General features: G+C 36.9%; 1 protein-coding gene across 8 annotated transcripts in view; it reads right to left on the bottom strand.

Annotated features, from left to right (window-relative positions):
- Positions 1-25,988, bottom strand: part of LOC134794278 (CUGBP Elav-like family member 4) — an 883,344-nt gene that overhangs the window by 541,388 nt on the left and 315,968 nt on the right. The window lies entirely within an intron of this gene.

Here is a 25,988-nt window from a genome sequence, read left to right on the forward strand (position 1 = left end):
CGTATGTGTGTGGTGGTCAATAACCGTGGGTTTACCTTGTTTATGCTGTATAGTGTGTTAATTCAACACTGGCAAACCTTTAAACGGTGGTTAGCATAGGACTTAAGAAACGAATAAATACCATACAAAATAATTCACCCCGCAATGTAAAGCACACACAAGTTACGAGATAGGAGCTTTTTATATTAACTGTCAACAAGAGTTGACAGTTACTACACTTAGAGAGTTAGAGTTAGACCAAGAAAAGTCCGCAGCGATTTTGACAGCGCACGCAATGCAAGTGTTATTTATATGTCATAATTTCATAGAAGTTTGACGTTCAAACTAATACTTGCACTGCGCCGCCTATCAAAATCGCTGCAGACTTTTCTTGTGGACCGCGAGCAACGAACAGATTTCCATGACCAATCGCCTCCCGGGCGATAACTCGTATATTGGTTAACGGCTATGTATAATGATCATGGACGTAAGCTGGCACTCCGTTGGTGGGTTGAGGAATGGCCTCCCGTTTGATACTTTGTCAGAAGATAGTTTAGATATTATTATAAATAAAAAAACCGTCAGCCGGTTGTATTGTATAGCGGTGAAAAGCCCATCAGCTACTTGCATAAACATGTAAAAAATAAGCGCTGTACCTTTTTATTATAGTAATAACTAAATCATGAAACTAGCATGTAGGATTTCATCAGAAATTTCAATAAACGCCTTACGGATTTGTGGACATAAATGGCAGGCGCGTATTTTTTACATGTTTATGCAAGTAACTGACGGTCTTTCCACCGTTATACAACCGGCTGACTATTTTTTTAATTCAAGAAGCATCTAAACTATCATCTGACGAAGTATCAAGCGGGAGGCGATGACTGACGATATTTGCTCCTGGCTCGCGGTCTATTGGTCTAACTCTATGGCTCAACAGTCAGGATCCTTACCTTATCATACACAGATATTATAAGAAACATTGTTTAGGTTTGTTGTGCTTGAAACAGCGTTCAACTATTTTTAAGCTGCATCAATAAGTATTTCCCGATATTTCCCAGACATTTACAAGCAACAAAAGACCGGGAAATAAATAAGTTTATTATTTCCTCCGACGCTGTATCTTAAAGACCGACGGAAATCAAACCGCTCATACTGTCTCGGGCTGAATCTCATTCGGTTAAAGTCGATTCGTATTTATATATTTAGAATAACTAAAGTTTTTTTTTGAAGTGAAAACTTTTTTAGTGGCGCTGTGCACTTTTTGTGATGGGGAAAAATGTTAAACTCGTAACAGGTGTCACGTCACCGTAAGATTCGTAAGACGTAAGACGGACACGTGACCTGATCGATAAACTGTTACTAATGTCATCGAGTTTTTCTTTATTGATTTAAATGCCATCTATTGAGTTTCCCTCTAACTGGTACTAATATAACTCGGGTACGAACAGTGATGTGCTTAGGGGTTTCAAGTAATGCGACGAAATAACGCTAGATGGCGTTAACCTCAATTATACATAGTGCTGCAGACATTTTGCACTAGATGGCGCTGTTATTAATATGTTTACGTAAAACGTAAGACGCTTCGTAAGACGGACACGTGACCTGATCGAAAAACTCTTACAATGTCATTGAGTTTTCACTTCTGCCGGCACTCCCGGAGTCCGACCCGTTGTTTTTTTTTATAGAACCCTTTTGGGCTTCCGCCAGCTGGCACGGATGCACGGAGTGGGCGCACGCACGCGGGTGCTCAAAAAGGACACCAAGATTTGTATGAAAATCTGGAACGACTTTTTTTTTTGTTTCAATCAATAGTAGACAAAATAATTGATTAGTTCTAAGTTTTCCGAAAAAAAAAAACAATCTATACCCGTTTCTCTGAAAACTGCCTTATTTATCCAGGCATTTCGAACGTTACATCCTTGGTAACAGGGAAACAGTCTTCAGACATTTTCGAGACGACGAATCGGGCTAACACCAAACGGGGACGGCTCCATCTTGTGTCACGTATCTCATACGGGACCCTTTGCCAATATTGCAGCAGCCATTGCGCCAGAAAATTGCTCTTAAACTCTAAGCAATATTACGGTTGTTATTGCATGTTGCCTGTCGCTTGTTGAGTGAGCGAAGCTAAGTATATTTAGTTAAATTGAATTTGGTTTATAATATGTCAAGGTAGTGTAGTTGGCTTCGTAAATCTTAAGCAGTGAGAAAATATTTTGTTAAAAGTGTAAATAGGAGTCTTTGTTTAACTTAAAAACTAAATATTCAAGAAATAACAAACTAAAAAAAAATTGAAAAAAGTAAAAAGGTAACATATTCTTTATTTCACAAATTATGTAAAATAAATTGTTACAAAGACATTTTTAAACCCATTTTTTTTTACTATCCTATCCCGGCCCAATAGTTCCTATCAAGCTCGTGGCGAGACCACGCTGTACAGCAAGCTGCAAAATTCCATGGACACATTATGAATGAACCTATTCAATTAGTAGTCAACTTTCCTCCGAAGCAGCGGGTCCTGATATGGGTTCGAATTCTTTAAAGGGCATTTATTTGTGTATTTCCTGGTTTATGGATGTTTTCTATGTATTTAAGTATTTATCTATATCTATCTATTAAACATAATATCGTCGTCTAGTACCTACAACACGAGGCTCACTGCGCTTACTGTGAGACTATCAGGTTGATTTTCTAGATTATCTTTAATATTTATTTATTAAATATTTATATTATTTACTAGCGACCCGCCCCGGCTTCGCATGGGTTAACAAATTATACACAAACTTTTCTCAAGAATCACTCTATCGATAGGTGAAAACCGCATGGAAATCCGTTCAGTAGTTTTTGAGTTGATCGCGAACATACAACATACAAGCACTCAAACAGACAGACGCGGGAGTTTGTGATATAAGGTGTAGTGATAGTGAACATGCGATTTTGCAATTGGTTATACATGCCATGCCAATCTACAAACTTACATCACTCCCATTCACTGACCAATACTAAACTCATATCGGGAAACTAATCTACAATCCCTTTGCCGGCAAAATCGCATGGGCGGGTATCCGAATTGGTCCCAGTACTGAGGGATCCTCCACGTATAGACCCCTGTACAGAAACGTTAATAATTCTGCTTCACAGATTGTAAATTGCTTCACTCCGGTTCATCTAAATATTGACTGACCTGAGCCGTCGTAGTTGGGAGATTGGAACAGTAGGTCAGGTGTTATTTACAAAGTTTGGCCAATGAAAGTCGTATCCATAGTACTCCTCTGCTCTGTACATAGGTGTCTACTGTCTAAGTCGGTAAGAGAAACATACTTTATTTTGCTCGGGGCAATAAGAGATACTGTATGAGCAAAGTCTTTATACGTTGGTATTTTTTGGTTAATTTTATTAATGCATTAGTTTTATTTTTTTATTATCATTTTATTTAGTTTGTAACATGTATAAATATGTCAAACTGTTTATTTTCCATACAAGAGTGTATCTTGCTCAAATGTTAAAGTTACTCAAAGTAACCATCTAATGCTAACAAATTTGAAATAGGTACTACATAAAATGTTAAAAGTTTTTCATTAAAGTTTCGAGTATAATAAACCAGTTTATTATGTTTATACCCCTGTATTAAAAAAGTCATTGTTTACTTACATCAAAAAGAATAGATAGTATAGAGGGGTCCTGTCATTGTAAATTTTGTAGTCACTGTAAATTTACTGCCATCTATCGACACACGACTAAAACTCAAAATGAAAACGTATAAAGTTATCAAAAAATGTATATATATGGATAAATGATTTTATAATTTTTATATCACTTTGATCCATGTTCATTCACTGATATCTATGTGTTAAAATTGTTAAATATGAAACGGTGTCGTCACGCCATCTAGCCGAGGATAGGCTAAAGGTGTGTGCGCCACCTATTCGAGAATGACTTTTACTTGAATTCCGAGGCACGTTTTTTCCTTAGACTTTATTCGTCTTATACGAAGTTACATATGTCTTTGCTTACATAAATAATCCTGTTAAAATCAGTACACTGTTCGGGTCACGCCAAAGCTTTGTCAGCAAACAAACGGCGCACGATATTATACTGTACGTATACTGTGCACTATATATACAGGTTGTAATTAAGTTGGTGATGAAAACTAGGCAATCGGGAGTCAAACGCAGTAGGTGTTATTGCAATTCAAACTGACATTGGCAGGAAAATAGGTTTGAAATAGAGTTATTGCGTGCGTGTTGGAATCTGAATTTAAAGCCGTATATTAAAATGAAAATAAATATTCATGACCTTTATTAGGCAAACAGTTAAATCATATTTTAAAGGTAATATTTATAAAAGTATTTATCTTAACCTAAAAGTTTAGTTTGTTATCTTGAGTCTTTGTTATTTTGGGGCCAATTTAGTCGAACATAAAGTTGAACGTTAGCCCTTTTCTTGCCAATCAATTATAAGGTACTTAAGTCATTTTGCACCCTCTCTTTGCTTTTCTTTCTCTCTATCAGCCGCAAATGAGTTTGAACCTACGACTATGTTTGATTTGCCAAGGAAAGAGTGATTTGGATTGCATATCAGAGTTTGATCCCTGAAGACGCTACCTACTTTCTTACCTAGCTATTCCGTTAACTGTGTATATTCTTATTTCAAGATTTTTTTAACAGCAACAGTCAATTTTTGACTTTTAAACAATGAAACTGATTTCCTTTTTTAATGAACCTTAAAATAGTTCCGCGCACTCGTCTCGAAAATTACCGTCTTGATTGCTTCTAAGATAAATTATTCGCTTCCTGAAGTCACTGGAGTGATAGAAGGAGCTTACTAGAAGTGATACACAATCGGAAAAAGATTATTAATTAAAAATAAAAATGGCGAATTCTCGAGAGTACATATTTTATTTATTTTTACAAGCTTTAATTTAGTTTCACCTTTCCCGTTGTCTGTAATCAAATCTTACAAGTTAAATTCGACCCACTTTCCGATTGCCAATTGTAATGTACCTAATACGTTACACAATTAAGCTGAAAATATGCATACATAGTTGGGTGACAATGCAATATTATGGTACCATCGAGCTGATCTGATGGAAACTGGAGGTGGCCATTGGAACTCTGTGATAAAACAGCAACCTAATTGTGTTTGGGTTTGTTAGAATTGTCTCGATGATTATTAGTTGCCTGTGAAAAGAAAATTACAGTCAACATAAAAGCTTGTATCTAAAAATTTTTTTTTGGCAAAATACTCTGCTCATTGATGTTGTTTAAAATGTAATAATGATAGCTTATTATTTAGTGAACTAATGTAGAAGTGTGCAGCTAATGAAGAATCCAAATTGCAATTAAGAGTCTTGCCCGAAGTGGTACGTTTTGTTTTTATTTTCTGTTTTCGTTTAGAAATTTTCTACTGGATATTTAATTTCATTTAACCAAGACGAAATTCCCAATGTGTTCGAACGTTTTTTTTTGTTTTCGTATCGAAACATTGTCGCTTCGGTAGGCTTTAGTTCATGGCGCCACCCCCGTTATAAATGTTCGGCGACTAAAAAGGTGTCGGCGGAGCGCCTGCACCCGCCCGATAATACAATCCTGCTGTATTCATATTTATATATCTGCGGATTTCGCGGAAACTGACTGGTACGCGCTGATTTTGGATGCCTGTGCTGTGGGGCCTGGGGTATATGGTTTTGGACCTGTCTGAACGGTTTTATGCTAGAGGTAGGTACGATACCATTTAAACTCTCATGCACCTTTAAAATAAGTATGTATTCTTATATATTTTATTAAATTAGGGCTATCGCCGTATTTTTGTGATCGTTGTGGTTTTACTGAAAACGCGTTTGTTTAATTATAACTAGTTTTCCGTAAGGCCTAAAATAAAACAGACCCAAAAACATGAATAAGCTGTATTCTGTAATTCGGTAAATTGAAAAAATCGAATATAATAAAATTATCTTAACAAAAAAAACTTTACCTAGACGCTTGACACCTGCAGTTTTTTAAATTTCTCTATATGCAGAGTAAGTAACTGTTGTTTTGTTTTTTGCGAAACGCTACATTCCTCCATAAACAACTCTCTTTTAAAAATTAACAACCAAGAAGCCCAAAGCATAATGCATTTAATCAATAATCCACTATTTCACTCGTCTTTATTTTCAGCTCCAACGTAAATGAACTCGTAATAACGAAGAATACCCATTACCGATTATTAATCGCCACCATTTTTCTATCCACCATTTTGTATAGTGAATTTCACAAAATGGCGGACACTTCTTGAAACTGCGTGTCACTTAAGACGTTCTTGCATTAGCTAAGGTGTAGTGCTTTTTACTGTTACTCTATTTCAGTGCCGGTTATTAATTGTTTAGTGTTTGTATTAAAGACAGAAATAGAATTCAATACGATTTATCTCAAACGCTATCCTATATGCTATAATGGAATTTTGCTTTAGAAGTATTTATACTCGTTTTATTCCGTTTTAATATTGTTAGAGAGAAGTTAATCTATACTCAGTCAATTCGTTTACCTCCGTTTTGGAAGTGTTTTAATGTCTACAATGTAGTAGTTCATTATGTAGACTCTACATAATGAATAATTCCAACTATAACTTATAGTATATAACATTTTTATCAATATAGCTCGTAAATATAGATGTAATTAAACAACTTAAGTACATACCATTTAGGCCAATGTAGCAGAGGAGATAAATGAATGCAGTTTATATTTTGGAGTTACAGTTTGGTTGCCACTAAAATAGCTAATATTACACAGAACCGTAACTGCACCTTGAATGATACTTATTGCTACCTCTGGAATCTGGAATGCAGTATGAGAACGCGGGTGTCATTGTCGACTCTAATATAACGTTGTTAAAGTACAGGTAGATTTAGGCGCTTTTTTTGGGTATTTCTTTGGGTATTTAATTAACAGCGGGCTGGATGTTAAGAGATTGGCACAAAATTATTCCTCTGATTGTATTTGTACTATAGGGTATGAATGGGCTATTATAGTTCCGACACAGCATTTCTCTTACGCATTTAACCCTACAATGCATGAATTTTTTGTTTTTGGAAATAAAATTATATGTAATAAATATATGTGTTTACTTTTAGGGAAAAATTATAAAAAAATATACAACGCATATTTTGGAAAATAAAAGGTTTTTTATCTGTGTTCCATATGTGGAACACCATGCATTAAGGTATAGAGTATATACATTTAGAAATATATGGCACATTTTCGTTTTTACATGTTCCATTTCTTTTTGTAATGCTATCAACAGTTTTTATGGTTGTGGATTGCTTTTAAATGACTTTTGTGGATTTAGCGACCTTGCATGATGTTTTTGACGAGATTTTTGTATTTTTACTTAGTCCTGATGAGGCCAGCTTGAAGCTCCACTGGTGATGTATTAACAGCATCAGCATTACCAAAACTTCTGGTATTGTAGGTGGACTTTACAGAATTAGAGTGCAGGACGTGCAGGTGATCATGGAACACATTGGTGACCTATTATTGAACTTGATACCAACTCCGAAATTCTGACAGGTTATTACGATGTATGGAGTTGTGATATAGTTAAAAATAAGTCATATGTAACTGGCGTCAGCTCAACTAACTCAGAGCATGACGACCGACTATTTTCTGAGTCGCTAAATTCTTCAGAAGCCTATTTATTGTTGCCCGCATTATTTCAAAGATGAATTCACTATCGGCACTCGAAGATCCCATCATCCAGATCCCGTTCATCTTTACTTGCAAAGGATTGATAAAAATGATAAATAATGCTCATTATCTGCATTCTGTAAGGATTTACTTTCGCATAATCTCAAAACTATTCATAATTATTAATTAATCAGCTGTTGTGAGCTCTAAAAAAAGGTTAACAATTTTGATTCTTATGCCTTGGACAGAAGTTCTCAAATGTATACATATTTTAACGTGAGTGTGCCGTAAAACCATAAATAACCGTTTCTACAGATTACGCCAAACTCAAACTTATGCCAACGTCATAAAGACTCTGACAGGTGCAAGCGTTCCTTACTTATTTTGTATACGCATGAACCTCAATGCATGGTGTACCATATCGGGAACGTTTGAAAAATATTGCTCGACACTATCTAAACATTGCAAAACTATAAAATTAAACTTACCATTGAGTAATATACAGTTTAACAGTCACAATACATATTTATCCTTATTGTTTAACTTTAAAATGATTTTTTTGTCGGACTTCGAAACTTGTCAAAACTGATTTTTGCATCAACTCCCGAAATTTGACCGATCGTCCGACACCTTGGATATTTACTGCTACCTAGCCGCAACACGCCGAACTATTATAGTAGCCTTGACTGTAAAGTAACCTTCAAGGTATAACAGATGTCGCTGCCTACCTGATTCTTGACACAATTCACACATATTTCGGTTGTGCCATATATGGAACTGTATGCATTTTAGGCTTAAATTCTACGCGGATATGCAAGTTTTTTCTCGATCTTTTCTTGCACCGAAAGCAACTAGTAAACTATAAAAATGATTATAATAATATAAAATCTGAAATAAGTACTTGTTTAGGTACCTATACCTATTTTTTATTTAATATAAAAATAAACTAATGTTCAACATAGTCACCAATGTTCAGCGTGCAATGCTCGCTACGGTGTAACACAGGGCCAGTTTTAGACAACTTTATGGCGTACTAGACAAATTTTGCAGCGAGATAAGAAAGAACGGTCAGCCATTACGGCTTGCTTTTAATTCGGCTTATGTGGAAACAAATGACGGGGTCCGAGCCGTAGTTTTGGAGATAACAGTGATTAAACGCTTGCTTTACGGTCAGATTGTAAAAATGAGGATACACTTTAGCGTTTGTAGCATGTTGAATGAAAATTAGTGTAATAAATTGCAAAATCAAAAGTCATGGATACTGATGTGCCATTTTTTTGCATATTTTTGGAAGAAATTTTCTTTTCCTAAAATAGAATAATTATTTTTTTTGTTTCAATGTTAGGGCTTTTGACATTCTATGCGTAAAACGTATTACTATATATTATTATCATTTACTAGATCATTGTATCCAGCACCCGGTAGGGTAACCGCACCAATTACTGACACTTTGTTAATAACGTCGCTCGTCATTGTGATATTCTATCGATTTCCCGTCACCGGCATGATCGGTGTCGGCACGGTCCAGTATTAATTATACGTGCTTTGTGCTTGTATTGATATTATGTCGTACACGGGCCCCATTCATTTTGTATAATAGGGACTTCGGTAATGAGAGTTGCCGTAATATAATACTATTGATCCTGTAACGAGTTATAATAGAGTGTTGAGGGAGAAAAGTCTGAGCGTGATATTAACTCTGCTTTAATTACACGTGTTTGTTTATTTTAATACAGCATCTCATTAAAATAAAAATGATGTCAGCCAAAAGATATTTACGATGGTACAAAGATGTTCAACAGTTAGACGTGTATATGATTCCTATTCCAATATTCCGTTATCAAATGACGTTATTTATGTATTTAGAAATTTAAATCAGGCAGCAAGGCCCATATTACAAATGCCTTACAGACTAACATAGGTACATATTTATTTTATAAATTTAAAACTAACGACTATTTAGCTGACAAAACACTGGCTGCTCTTGTGTCGGATTTGGCAGTTTGCCCCGGAACCTCCGAAATACGACACCTTTCGGTAATATTCGGTTTTATTTAAAGGTAGGTAAATGCTGCATGCATGCATCTTGAATTCCAAAATATATTAATAATACCTAATTTTCGAAATAAACTGTACAACATTACTAATTTTCCCTCTCACACATGATAGTAACATCTATCCTCAGAAGACTATGTATATAATCCCGAGCTAATAAATATGAATGTCCAACCCACCCAGTGAGGCGTAGTAATTGGCCACAGTTCACCTGGGAATCCGACAGGTGGCGCTGTCTCGGCTCAGTAATTTAAAACGTCTGAAGATATTCCAATGCAATTAATATGATGTCTCTGTAATATGAAATAGACAAAAACGCTAATGCTGCAGTTAGTTAATTAACGATTCAGATTTAGCATCTTATGGTTTTGAACCAGTTTTGATACGACCTTGACGATTGTTTTGGTGATTAACGGTCATGCACGAGTTTAATTTCATTTCGCATGCACCAATCACAGTCAGTGGTTTTCAAGGTATAAAAAAATCAAATCAATATGTAAAATCTGAATGGTTTCCTTCTAGTTCTGTCACGGTCCAGCGCTCGAATCCAGTACCTACGGTCCGTAGCATCGGAGCTCGCTCCACTGAGCTCGCTAACAACTGGGGGCAAACGTCGCGCGAGGATCAGCTAATTGCCTTGTCTACAGACATAAGTACGAATGTCTTATATCTACAGATATATCAATACTGTCGTAGTCTATTTGTACCACATTAAATGCACTTAACAGTAAATCATTCTGTTTAGCCCAATAATTGAGTAGTAGACGCTACCTTATATAATCAAGTGCATTAATTTGCAAATTCCAGCAATGAACAATATTTTGGAGAACTGAGAACTTGAAATGTAGTCGACCGGGATAATCGAGTTCACGGGGAAAATGCTTGCATGGTAGCGGATGAGTACTTTGTAACCCATAGTGAAATTTGAACAATAAATTGGCTTAATTTTCTATGCTGAAATAAATAATCTAATGAAACTCAAATCCTTATAATGTTCTGAAATGGGCCCTGTAGTTCTAAATACTTCGAATAACTACATAAAATTTAGAAAATAAGTGTAGAACACAAATTAGAACCAATCTTAATCCCTCTATGACCTAGATCGAGTATTCCTAGTATCGATAGCAAGCATGACTACTCGCCCTAACTAGTGGAATCTCTCGTAACTTTGCTCCATTGCGTCCGTTCCAGGAAGACGGTTATTGTTGTTATGCTGTTCAACAACTTGGCACGCTTACCCTATTTGTATTACCTTGTACTTACGAAGGTATAATATCTATTATCTCAATAATATGTTATAAAATAAATGTGTGAATTTTGGTCCTCTAAATCATTGCCAAAAATTATTTTGCCGAATGTCATTGATAGTAAGTACCTACGTACTTCTAATGGCGAATAATTTTTGCAAGAAATTCACTACTACTATTTCTAAACAAGTTTGAAGAGGCCAGCGGTATGCGGTAGCATTACTTAGCATTACTTTACCCTACTTGTCCTTCACGTACTTCATGCTGCGTTAGTTGGCTCCCAGCAATTTTCATATTTTAAGTTTTTGTGCAAAAATTGTTACAAATTTGATTATAGCTCCAAAAAGTGTATTTTAGACCTATAATCATGATTTTTTTCTATCAAGCGATAGTCAGGATTCCACTCGATGAAGTTACTAGAGAAAGGTCTCAAGTTTGCTAATCAAATCTTTTTTTGGCAATCGTATTGTGATCTAAAAAAGCGCTACGATTTCCCAAAAATTCCGCTCTCTGAACCTACGACACCTTAGGGTCGTATCAAAGCCAGTTCAAACACAACGAATTCTTGAATCTGTACCAGGCTTCATGTATCAGTTATGATGCGTTACTTGGCTCCCAGTTCACCCTTCTGTTTACAAAGTCTGTTGGTGCGGGAAATAGGTACCGTGAAGTTTGTTAACCCAACTTATCGGTGTAAACTGATATAGTGCAAAGCACGGGATTATTATGGTTAAGATTCAAGATGTACGTAGTTGAGAAGAACAGCAGGTATCTACATTGTAAATGTTATTTTTAGTTTCATCGTCAAAGTTCGTAAAAGTCTCTTTACTTTAAAACCACATTTTCAGCTTTTAATTTTTTCTTTATTTTTTCGAGAAAACCAAGATAATGAAGTCGTAAAAAATAAAGATAATAAAGGCTGTGACAGTTCCAACATTATTGATGGGACACGAAACAACTGCTAAGCGTCGTATATGCCACATACTTTTTATCTTTAACGTAAAAAGCTATGTCTTAAAATATAGGATACAAAAATATTTTTTTTACCAAACATTTGTCGAAGGAGATACTTTAAATAAAATAATAAATATCTGGGAGAGCGAGCTTTGCTCGGAAAATATATAAAAACTCGAAAATGCGCGTTTTCTCATAGATAAACCTATCTCTAGATCAATTTTTGAATGAAATCGTCGGGTGACAGGCAAAAGTCACTAAGTACTATCAAAAAATTTAAGTAATAATGAACTTTATTACACTTGTAGCACGGTTTATTGTCCAATCATTTCAATGGTGTTAGTTAGTGACTTTTGCTTGTCATCCGACGAAATGAAAGCATAAGTTCGATTGTACGGCAGCAGCTTGCTTTGTGTGAGTGTAAAGACCTGATTTACGTAAAATAATTCCCATCCGCTACCTGTCCGTAATGCACCAATGACCTACATCCGACACCAGTTACATAACCAGCCGACCAATCAACAACAAGCCCTGTCAATTGGTTAATAAAGTTAACCAATGGAAGGCCTAGGCGTGGCATGGCACTGAGCCAACTCGGCGCTGCATCTTTCCCTAGGCCGAACACTTGTTGATATTACTGGAAAATTTCAACTGGCTACAGCTAAGTGTTTATCCAGGTCAAGTTAGCCAGGTATATCTTTCAATTCCATAAAAACATAAGTAGCATTTACGTTTAATACTTATACGACCTTTTGATTTGGCAGCGCGATCGCTAAAGTAAAATGACGTAACTATGTACGAATATGATTGGAAATAAGTCGTTTTAAAGTATTTATTATTAGTTCAACTACAACACAGCCTATAGAATACCCGGTTCAACAAAATCCATTGAAATATCAACTTTACTGTGTAAGCAAGAAAGTTCAAATTTTATTTGGCCGACGGAATTTCATAAGCCCACGCAAGTTATTTTAAGACACCGCGGTAGGTTTCAATGTTTCTTGGAGCTGCTTCGAGATGACCTATTTTACCGTCTCAATATTTTTCAAGTGTTGTTGGAGGTAATAAAACAGCATTAAGCCTGACGTGAACTTTTAAGACTACAATTTTTAATATTTATCATTATTATACTAATAATTAAGCTAAATATTTAGAGCATGAAAATACAAATCATAACGCGACTCATGAAAGGCCTATTTGACCTATTTCACATTACGGCCGCATTTGATAGTACCTAGTTAACTAAGTGGCTTTAAAATTAAAAATAAAAGAAAATACTATCATAGCGAACTCAGAATGGTATTAAGTGCCATAGACAGTATAGACCCTACTGGCACTTTAGCCCTTAATTTGGTATGAATCCAGTATTCATAATTTTTCACATTTTCTAAAAAACTAAACTAACGAAAATTATATCTAACTACCGAACCTCACAAAATTTCACTAGAATCAGTTGAGAAATGCTACCGGAGATATGTAAGCATTTTTGCTCAAGATGAAACGGAGACCTTTGTGGCAAACGCTCGGTCAATATTTTATTTAATAGATAACTATTAGTACTACTCGTAGTAGGTGTGTCGAATTGTACCATGAGTAGATAGGTGTACCCATTACGTTTAAGCAATTATTCAAATAGCTGGCCAGTGACCAGTAATTTACAAAACCTCGTAACTTTCTTTATAATGTCAAAGGATATAGACTCTACCTTCTAAAGAATTAGGTTGATGTTTCAATTCCGAACGAAGTGGGATACTTGGTTGATAAAAAATGGAGTCGATAAAGTAATGCATCCATTAAATATGCATGCAATAATGGAAGTCTTGAAAGCTGAAAGGTTTTTTTACCTTTTACGTGAAAAATCTTGGAGTATATGAGTTTTTTGTTCATTGGGATTAAATAAAGGCTGTTACTGTTACATTAGTGAATATTAGCATCGAAAATATTGAATTCGTTTATGGAGAATGTACAAGTTCTTATATAAAATAGAACTATTGACCTAGGTCAGTTAGCTGAAACAGACTTCTTAAAGGGAAATGTTCACTTTCACACGAATGTTACTTATTATTATGTTCTGGTCTAGTTGTGTATTTTGACAGTATGTATTTATTTTAAATATAAGGCTCGTCTCGTAGAATATATAATATATATTCTAGTACTGAAATAAAAATATCTCTTGTGTTACACCCATTCTATAATATTAATTTATCTTAACAGGCATATTTATATCGTAGATTATAATTAGAAAGATTAGAAATCAGACACATATATAATATATATATATATATATGTCGAATATCGATGGTCCTAAAAGCGGTGGGCGCGTGGGGTAGCATCTCGATGCACCACTTCACAGCCAAACCAGCATGCCACCATGCTACCAGTGCATGAAATAAACCTTAGGACTCGTTAACCATACTAGTGCCTACTATACTTCAGTACTAAATGTTTAAAAGAACTAATTGCTATTTTTAACTCAAGGGAGCGATATGAAAGTAAAAAGAAACCGTTTAAATCTTTATTCAAGTCAAACTAGGCCGGCTCCAACCCTACGCCTCTAACATGAGAAGATGTAGCCCTATATGGGACCGGCAACAAACTCAGAGGGACAAATCTTTTCAAAACAAGTTAAAACAACACATAACACATCATTTCTTCATTTCACAAAAGTAAGCCTCCAATGAAACATAAGAAATCAAAATAACACTTGAAATAAAACACTCAGCTAAATGGTTAAAGAACGCGGGATTCTATAAGCTATCAGAATAATCCTTCAGGTATATACCCTCAGGAACGTAGCGAGTTAGGCACGAGGCCGGCCAACGAGTACGTCCGATCTCTAGCGCGGTCCGATCAAGAAGAACTACCAGCGGCGGAGCCACCCTGCTCCCGCCTCAAGTCAAGTTGGCAAACCTGCTCGACCAGTCTACCAACATACCGACAGAAATGCCAACTCGTGCCTACGCTCACTCGAGAGAAACCTCTCGACGTTCCAAAGCCTTCTACCTGTCATCATAGTTCAACAACACGCCAATAGATGGCGTTACTCTCTACGTAACTTTATTTCAACAATGCTCCAATAGATGGCGTTACTCTCTACACAACTTTATTTATTTTGTTACAACCAAATAATACGTAACTCAACATTGCTAATCGATTTTATACAGGCGTCTAAAATAATGAACTATAACGCTGCAATACGTCTTTCTGGTGTCAGGGTCCGACACGGCCGTCCTGCGCTACACACGTCCTCGTGTGTGGGTGTATGCATTTGATTCTGTAACAAAATACTCAGCACAGTATCTCATCGCTCGGTCATTCCTGACCCACAATTTGGGTCTCTCTCAAATTACTATTAAAATGAAACTTTGTTATCAATCCAACCAGAAAAAATGATTGTTCAAAATTACTTTAACAATCCTCAATTCTCTAGTCAAAAATAGTCCATCGAGCAACGACTTAATAAAAATAATCAGTAATCATCGCCGCTATCTAGCGGATACACTCCATTAATCATCGCCTCCATCTGGCGGATACTCTCAAATTTATGTGAAAACAGAACAATCTCAAACATCAAAAACACAAATCACAACAGCTCTAATTCATTGCTCGACAGTATCACTACTATTGTCATCAATATCAATTTACGGGGAAATTATCTGGCATTAAAAAAAATCTTTGGTCATATGTGATCTAAATTTTTGTAAGACATCTTAAAACAAATAACATTCTGATTTGATAATGCCAATTTTACTCATATGAACACAGTACATAAACAAAACAACACCAGTCCTTCGGTGCATTGCCAGTCCTTCAGCAGATACCAGACCCTCGTCAGAAGTAATCATCTCAGCCGCGTAAGTGCTACTCCTCGCAAAGAGCATTCTGCACATAAAAAGCAGACCACGTGCACCTCTTACATGCTCCAGCACTTCTGATGCGGTCACTAAACAATACCCAGTCCATCTAAAGCAAAACATTAGTGCCCAGTCCATCGGGCGTGCCTTCAGTCCATCGAAAGCAAAACAGTAGTGCCCAGTCCATCGGGCTTGCCTTCAGTCCATCGAAAGCAAAACAGTAGTGCCCAGTCCATCGGGCTTGCCTTCAGTCCATCGAAAGCATGACAGTATTGCCCAGTCCATCGGGCGTACTTTCAGTCCTTCGAAAGTACAAGCTTTCAGTCCATCGAAAGCAAAAACAATGTTAAGAGTGAATTCCAAAAAGAAAATAAAAACGGTTCTTTAAATCATGTCACTCTGAACCATTGGTACTATCAGCGTCAACTGATCAACTGAAACTGAACATCACTGATCAAAATCACTAAAGATAGCTTTCTACTTTAGCTTTAACAACAGAAACTCAGCTTTCTACTTTAGCTTTAACAACAGAAACTCAGCTTTCTACTTTATCTTTAACAACAGAAACTCAGCTTTCTACTTTAGCTTTAACAACAGAAACTCGCTCAAAACTTCTATGCAGAAGTAAATCCTCTCAAAATAATCCCAACAAAATGGGAACTGCTCACCAGATTAATAAAGCATGATGCACGTGACCAAGTCAAAGGTGGTGGTGGTGAAGTCCGACCCAAGCACGAAGGCTGATGCTTTCCGACTTGCAGTTGCCGTTGCTGCGGCAGATGGCGAGATGCACGATGTGGTTCATCATAGCTGGCTATTACTGAAATCATCATTTGCACGTTATCAGGTTTATCATGTATGCAGGTTAAACTTCAGGGTTTGTGAATGTGCCCTAGTAGCGGACACAAAAGACATGTTGCCATAGGATACGGGACTTTAAAAATCTCAGATTAAAATTTAAACTTCAATGAGTGTGTTTTATTTCATTCTATGAACAAACAAACGTGTGTTCCAAAAATAGGTAACACGGTAAAATGGGCCAATACGAAAAGTGACAGCTAATTAGTTACGTTAGACTGTTATGCTTCGCCATTACACTGAAAATAAAATTCACTAATAAACAATTGGAACGAAACCTGTCCTTTTATTTCCAAATCTCCAGAACAGACGATACTGCACAGCTGCTTCTGCGTTACAGGTGTGATTGCGTCTGTAAGTTGTCCCTGCTCAGGTTGCAGCACACTGTAACATTAATTTTCATATGCGTAGCTCATGCTTTCATAGTATGCACGATTTGTGATCTATCACGGCATTACGGGCAATAATTTGTAGCAATTTTACTAATTACTAAACGCAAAGCATTGGCAAATCAGCAGGATCAATTTCTAACGGTGCATTTAGGCGATTTTTTGTGATTAATAATCGTACTGTTGACTTGAACGTGCATGCGAGTGATTCGGGCCAGTTAAATAATAATATAATTAATGAGTGAAGACGTCGCATATAATAATAATAATAACACAAGTATAGACAATAAGTGTAGGATTATTACTTTTAACTGTAGGTCACTAAAGAGATCTTTAAATGGTATTAGCTGTTTATGTAAAGAGGCAGATATAATTCTTTTACAGGAGACATGGCTTTGTAATTTTGAGTTAGGGCTCCTGGGTAAGTAGACAGTAATTTCGGTTGGACGGGAAAGTCGGCGATGGACCTGTCGGTAGGTATGCTCAGAGGTAGGCCATACGGCGGTGTGGGTATTTTGTGGCGAAAACAAGCTTTTCAATCAGTCTCTGTAATAGAATGTGACAACAATAGGATAGCAGCCATCAAGATTGAGTCGTTGGGGAAATCTTTTATAATATGTAACGTGTATATGCCTACGGATTCTCCTGAAAATATATCCCTTTTTACTGAATGTATGGGGGCCTTATCATCTATAGTCATGGATAACGCGGACGTGCAAGCTGTGTTTATGTTAGGAGATTTTAATTCTCATCCAAACGAACCCTTTTTCCATGAAATGTTGAGTTTTTGTTCAGACCAGCAATGGCGTTGTGCGGATGTAGAAAAATTAGGTCGAAATTCTAATACATTCACCTATGTGAGCGATGTTCATGGTTGCAGGAGATGGCTGGACCACTGTGTAGTGACCGAGAGTGCATGGGATTCGATTCGTAGCATTAAGGTCATGTACGATGTTTTCTGGTCTGACCACTTCCCCATGAGCGTTGAATGTGACATCAGTGTACTTAAACGGGTATGTGATTTACCAAGTAATGCCACGGTGAACACGGTGCTGTGGGGTGAACGTTCTGGCGACCAAATAGAAGAATATCGGAACCTGTGCAATAGTCACTTAAAACTGATCGACTTTCCAGCTGAACTACGCGAATGTTGTTACGGACATTGCAGTAACAGTGAGCACCGTGGTATTTTGGATAAACTATATGATAGCATTGTACTTGTCCTTACCGAAGCCTCGAAAAATACGCACTACGCTAAAAAGAGGGAAAATAAGGGTAAGTACGTTGCAGGGTGGAACAGGTTTGTGGCGGAACCCCACAGGGAAGCTAGGTTACATTTTAAAGTTTGGAAAAATGCTGGTAAACCGCGTAGTGGTAAGATTTTTGATATGATGAATAGCAGTAGAAAAGAATTTAAATCGAAATTAAAGTGGTGCCAAGACCGACAGGACCAGCTAAAAATGGATAAACTGGCCTTGGCCCACAATAACAAACAATTTTGTGAGTTCTGGAAAATGACAAAAAAAAAATTAAATGTAAAACCAAGCTTGCCTGTGAGTGTCGGTGACAAGTGTGTTCCAAAGGAAATTGCCGAAGTATTCCGGGAACACTTCACGGTAAAATCCCTCTTGCATGATGTGCTGCCGGGAGTACCGGTAGCGCCAGGTACGCGGGTCATCGGAAGCTCACGTGACTTATACTTTTCAAGTACTGACATTGAAAATGCCATACGTAAAATGCAGAGAGGAAAGTCACCGGGCCACGATGGCCTGAGTATAGAACATTTTAGGTATGCTGGTGCTCACTTGCCCAGGGTGCTAGCCATGCTCCTAAACTTGTGTGTTGGACACTCATACTTACCATCGGCCCTAATGAAAACCGTAGTCATCCCTATAGTTAAAAACAAAAATGGTGATCTATCAGACAAGAGTAATTACCGCCCAATTTCTCTGGCTACCACAACAGCTAAGGTTCTCGACAGTATGCTTAACGCCATACTTAAAAGGCAACTAAACCTGCATGAAGCCCAATTTGGTTTCAGGGCAGGTTTGTCTACTGAAAGTGCCATTATGTGTTTGAAGCATACTGTCGGGTACTACACGGCTAGGAAAACTCCTGTTTATGCCTGCTTCCTCGATCTTTCAAAAGCTTTCGACCGGGTTAATTATAATATTTTATGGAAAAAGCTAGAGGAAGCAGGTGTACAAGCAAATTGTATCAGCATTTTAAAATATTGGTACAATAACCAAGCAAATCAGGTTAAGTGGGCGGGGGCTCTGTCTGAGGAATACAGGCTTGAATGTGGAGTTAGGCAGGGGGGATTGACTTCTCCAACCCTATTTAATTGGTATATGAACGACCTGATAGGCGGTCTCAGCAGCATGCATGCAGGATGCCATATTGAAGATTTATGTGTCAACAATGTGAGCTATGCCGATGACATGGTGCTGCTGAGCCCGTCTATCGGGGCCCTGAGGCAGTTAGTAGGCAGGTGCGAAGACTATGCGCACTCGCACGGCTTGAGGTATAACTCCTCCAAGAGTGAGGTGATGGTCTTTAAAGCAGGTAAAATTAAGCCATATTTTGTACCTCCCGTTACTCTTGGAGGGGTTGTGCTGCAAGTTGTGCAAAGTTTTAAGTATCTTGGTCACATACTTACTGAGGATCTCTGTGATGACCAAGACATAGAAAGAGAGCGTAGGGCATTATCAGTGAGGAGTAATATGCTCGCCCGCAGGTTCGCGAAGTGCTCTACAGAGGTAAAAATTGCGCTATTTAAAGCCTACAGCCAATCATTTTACTCGAGCGGCCTGTGGGTCAAGTATACTAGACGAGCTTATAATGCCCTAAGAGTGCAGTATAATAATGCCTTCAGAATGCTGTTGGGGCTACCTAGGTGGTGCAGTGCTTCAGGCATGTTTGCTGAGGCCCGAACGGATGACTTCTATGCAATCATGCGCAAAAAAATTGCATCCATCTTGAATCGGGTAAGAAATAGCCACAACAGCATTCTGAAATTGATTGCAGACAGATTCGACTGTCCAATTCAAAATTACTGGGTTGGGCAAGTCAAATCAGTATGGCAATATGTTAAGTAGAATGATTTGTGTTTTTATTTTATATTTTTTATTGTATTTTAATTGATTTAGATTTTAATTGTTTTATTATTTTTAATGTAATTTAATTTTAATTTAATTTATTGATTTTACAATTTATGTACTCAACTAACATACTTTAAGCACCGTGTATACTAACAGAATATGGGTCGACAGACCTGAAATAAAGATTTTCAATTCAATTTCAATTGTATTTTCATGAAAAAAAAATATTTTTTGAGGGTAGATGCACAAGTGAGCGATGAAATAATATCACGTCGTGATAGCCGATATTTTGGTTGTAATTAACAACATGGATTTCACTTCAAAATAATTCAAGATCACTTAGATTTAAATGGATTATAAAAGTTAATTGTATCTTCATAAAAAAAACAATTATTGAGGGTAGATTCACAAGTGAGCGATAAAATAATATCACGTCGTGATAGCCGATATTTGATTGTAATTAACAAGATGGATTTCACATCAAAATAATTCAAGATCACTTAGATTTAAATGGATTACAAAAAATAATTACAAAGAAACGTAACGATCCCAGAGATGACGTCACGTAACGACCGCTATGCTCGACTGCCTCAATCACAATTTTATTCACAATTTCACAATAATTCTCACCAAATAACAATGAATTACACTCACCTTTCAATCAAGGTTAGACACGTGAGCTTACCATTACCACGTGTCCAGATTATGGAATGTAGGTCACCAGAAATACACCACGCCCCCAGGTGGCTGTGTAAGCAATACATGAAACTCTGCATCGATCCCACTTCTGATGTCGAATATCGATGGTCCTAAAAGCGGTGGGCGCGTGGGGTAGCATCTCGATGCACCACTTCACAGCCAAACCAGCATGCCACCATGCTACCAGTGCATGAAATAAACCTTAGGACTCGTTAACCATACTAGTGCCTACTATACTTCAGTACTAAATGTTTAAAATAACTAATTGCTATTTTTAACTCAAGGGAGCGATATGAAAGTAAAAAGAAACCGTTTAAATCTTTATTCAAGTCAAACTAGGCCGGCTCCAACCCTACGCCTCTAACATGAGAAGATTTAGCCCTATATGGGACCGGCAACAAACTCAGAGGGACAAATCTTTTCAAAACAAGTTAAAACAACACATAACACATCATTTCTTCATTTCACAAAAGTAAGCCTCCAATGAAACATAAGAAATCAAAATAACACTTGAAATAAAACACTCAGCTAAATGGTTAAAGAACGCGGGATTCTATAAGCTATCAGAATAATCCTTCAGGTATATACCCTCAGGAACGTAGCGAGTTAGGCACGAGGCCGGCCAACGAGTACGTCCGATCTCTAGCGCGGTCCGATCAAGAAGAACTACCAGCGGCGGAGCCACCCTGCTCCCGCCTCAAGTCAAGTTGGCAAACCTGCTCGACCAGTCTACCAACATACCGACAGAAATGCCAACTCGTGCCTACGCTCACTCGAGAGAAACCTCTCGACGTTCCAAAGCCTTCTACCTGTCATCATAGTTCAACAACACGCCAATAGATGGCGTTACTCTCTACGTAACTTTATTTCAACAATGCTCCAATAGATGGCGTTACTCTCTACACAACTTTATTTATTTTGTTACAACCAAATAATACGTAACTCAACATTGCTAATCGATTTTATACAGGCGTCTAAAATAATGAACTATAACGCTGCAATACGTCTTTCTGGTGTCAGGGTCCGACATATATATAATATTATAGAATGGGTGTGACACAAGAGATATTTTTTTTCTGTACTTGAGATTCAAATAAGAAAAACGTCATACATATGTACCCGGGTCGTTAAGTTTTATTGTACTGTCTACAGTTGTAACCTATTTCTATATGTTAGTCCCAAAAATACAATACAAAAGCTAAACTTGTGCGTTTCCCCTCTTAAAACTAGAATTCAGAGCCTTCGCCGCAAAATCCGACAACACAAAGTACAAAGGTATGAAATCTCAAATGGGATTGACAGAGTGCTGGGTAAGGCCCGGAATTTGATGTCACCAACATTCCTCGGGATATCCGAACGCGACTAACATTTACTGGGAAGTAAAATCTTTAAATGTACTTTTATAAAACAGCGGATTGTATATTGACGCCTTGTTGTTCAAGAAATATCCTCCATTATAAATTAAGAAAAAAAATAACCGCTCGTCGTTTTCGTAAGTTTTAATACACGTCGCGCGCTCGATATCTCTATTTTAAAAATCTGACATTAAACTCTGAAAAAAAAACTGTGCTGTAGGAAAAAGATACAGAGCTGCAGTAACTTTGAATCAATACTTTGAATGAATAAAGCACACCCTCGTCCAATATTTATCCTTATAAATGCTTTGGCTATATACATCTGACAGACATGAAAACAAATGTCATTGTTCGAGGAGTCCATTCAGCGCCCAAAACTATAGGCTTTGAAGCTTGGACAATGACGCCGTAATCCGAATTAGCGGTGCAACATGGATGACCTTTGTCGGTGACGCCGACATCGAACCTCGGAACGGTTTTACACGTCACGACTGATTGGAATAGTACTTTTCTCCACACATGTTCGTAAAGGCTCTCTTTTGTTCTTTAAATACTAAAGAGAAAGTTGCATTTTATCCACAAAAATGAAACAGTGAGTTGATGCAAATTTTGAGTTGTTCCTTGTTTTAAGTTATGATTTTGAATGATAAATATTTAATAGGATTCACACGGATTTGATTTGTATATTTATATTTTTTTAGGTACTCGTAGCTGTAATTTCCTGACGTTGGTGTGATAAAAATAAATTGTTGTGTTTCACTTGGTATCAAAGTTTGTTTAAACTATCGTGCATTAAATAAAACCTTCAACCACAACCACTTTGTAAACCACTCGCTAGGGACTGGTAATACTTGGTTTGAAAAGTTGTTGTTTAACTCCTCGTGCTAATATTGATACCATGGCAAGATAATGATTCCAAAAATTCAAACAACAGCGCTGCGTAGAGAGTTTATTATAGGCAACACATAGATTTCTGACATTATAACATAATAAAAATAATCTAATCGTCCCCGTATCGTAACTCCTAAACTACACCGTCAACCCCGAGCGGATTTCCGGCCGTCTTTTGTCCGCGGATCACAGTTCAATGTTAATTAAAACGAATATTGCATGGAAGGTATTTTTGTATGGCCCAAGGTCATTGTTCGGCTCGACAAAGGTTCGGGTGTTAATTGAGTTCATAGTTTCAAAAGTTCGCAGACTTTTTAAGGGCTTTTAGTTGGTGATACTTTGTGATAGGTTAGATTAAAACATTGCCAATTTTATTTACCTTCAATAATATTTTAATAAAGTTTACATTAATAACTATAAGGTAGGTAGATGGGGAAGAATTTTCCCTACTAACATAGTTGCAATAGATTTATGTTCATGTGACCAGCTGACGGTCTTTCCACCGCGATACATCGGCTGACGAATTTTTTAATTTACAACAGCATCTAAACTATCATCTGCGGCTAAGAAAGCAGCGGCAGCTGACGCTCACGAGAGTTCATTACACATAGCCCTAAACCACTTTACGAGTTATCGCCTGGGATGCAATTTGTCATAGAAATCTGTTCCTGGCTAACGGGGTATTTATTTTTGAATCAATAAGTAATGTAAAACTGTATGAAAAACTCAGATAAACAACTTTTTCTATATGCAACATATCGTATGTGCACGTATCTTGCATCAAAATACATTAACAGGACAATTACACAAACAATTTAATATCAGATATTCATTGGTATGCAAAGGGTCGTCCTGGGACCAATTAATACCTATCGACAACTAATTTTACCAACCTCATATCTGCTTTTATCACTACTCATCAATGTCATCTTTAACAGTCAGCCTTAAGGTTCCAAATGCAACTGACACAATTTTCAAAAGTAGATGGGTAGTAAGTATTAATTAAGCTACCACAATACGTCATCAGCAGACCCGAGACGCGTCTGCCCAGAATACGATTATACGCTATTATACAGCCACAATTTGATGCAAGCTGATTTCATGTATAATTTAGTGAGCATGTGGTGTGCGGACTTAGCTAGGATTCTGAGAGGTTCGGGTGGCTGTGTGTACATATTAATAGATCTAAATGATATGAGAGTATAGTTACAATTGCTTGGAGACTGGGTTATTGTTGTCAATGGACTTGTTATTTAATAACTACACTACTTGATATTCACTTGATGTCAAATGAAATTATACTTAACACATTAAGCTAGCTGAGAAAAATGATCTGGGATCCTATAAATATCGCATTTTGATTTAGTAGTAAGGCCTAGTTTCTCCTCTGGGTCAGATGGTAGTCGTTTTCGTAAAAGCTAGTGCCTATGCCATTTCATTCGATTATTTAGTTGCCAAAACGGACCACAAGCTCCCATGAGCCGTGGCAAAAAGCAAAAAACCGGGCAAGTGCGAGTTGGACTCGCGCACGAAGGGTTCCGTACCATAATGCAAAAAACGGCAAAAAAAAAACGGTCACCCATCCAAGTACTGACCCCGCCCGACGTTGCTTAACTTCGGTCAAGAATCACGTTTGTTGTATGGGAGCCCCACTTAAATCTTTATTGTATTCTGTTTTTAGTATTTGTTGTTATAGCGGCAACAGAAATACATCATCTGTGAAAATTTCAACTGTTTATTATCTATTACGGTTCGTGAGATACAGCCTGGTGACAGACGGACGGACGGACGGACGGACGGACGGACAGCGGTATCTTAGTAATAGGGTCCCGTTTTACCCTTTGGGTACGGAACCCTAAAAACAAAGCGAAGCAGAAGAGTAGACGCTAAATGTCTTGCCCACCAAAAAATAATTAGGTATATTGTACCTAAATTTTCAAGCTTTATATCATACTTATACCTACAAAATCAAAAAATAATTTATTCTTTCAAGAGTTGTTAAATAATAAAAATAAGGTTCTGGACTCTGTTTTAATTTTATTCTTATACATAATTACACACACAAACACACACACGAGCACATTTACAAATTAATCACACTTTCAACTCCTGTGTAACACTAATAGACATTGTGAGTGTTAACTCTTTGTTTATCATACTATGTATTTTTCCGATATTTTTAGTTCTATTTTTATTATCAGTTCTGTTGTACACTTGTAGATTTAGTACCAAAACCTATACAATAATATAGGTATACTTAATGTTTTCTCCGGGGTGAGAGCCTGGTGAACTGTAATACAGGTTTATACCTAGTTCAGACTCCAGTCTCTCACAAAGGATCACAACGTCATCTCGAATTTAAATTTTGTTATCATACTGTGAAATTGTTACAAATCCTTTGTGAGCTGATAAATAAACATTTTTATTATTTTTTATTATTTTTTATAATTATAGAACAAACTGAGCTATTCCTGGCAGAAAATCTTCACCATCTTGAAACATTGTCTTATCTTACCTGAAACAAATAAAAAATAATTATAAACAAATATTTCTAAAAGTCCTCAATGTAATTTTTTACAATCTTGAAATATACCATAAGTCAATGACAAAAAATTACAAATCTTACAAAATAACCCCCATTTTCCAACATGCACTCAAAAGTATCTCCGAATACCCTCAGGAATTCCAAAGCAGCAAATGCAAAAACAGTGTAAAAGCATACCGACGAACGATCATTTATTACAGCGATGACACTCTATTACCTCCCGTGACAGACGCGATGTGTCTGCCCTGATACGGCAAATTATGAGAAAGGATGTAAATAAGTTAGATTTGATGGGAGTTTTGAGATTGTGCATAAACGAGGGTTTTGATATTTTTGATGTGATGTGCATGCAGTGGCGTGAAACATGCTTACGTAATACGGGTGGTTTGAGTTA

The sequence above is a fragment of the Cydia splendana genome, chromosome 1 (assembly GCF_910591565.1).
Source record: "Cydia splendana chromosome 1, ilCydSple1.2, whole genome shotgun sequence".
Lineage (NCBI taxonomy): Eukaryota > Metazoa > Arthropoda > Insecta > Lepidoptera > Tortricidae > Cydia > Cydia splendana.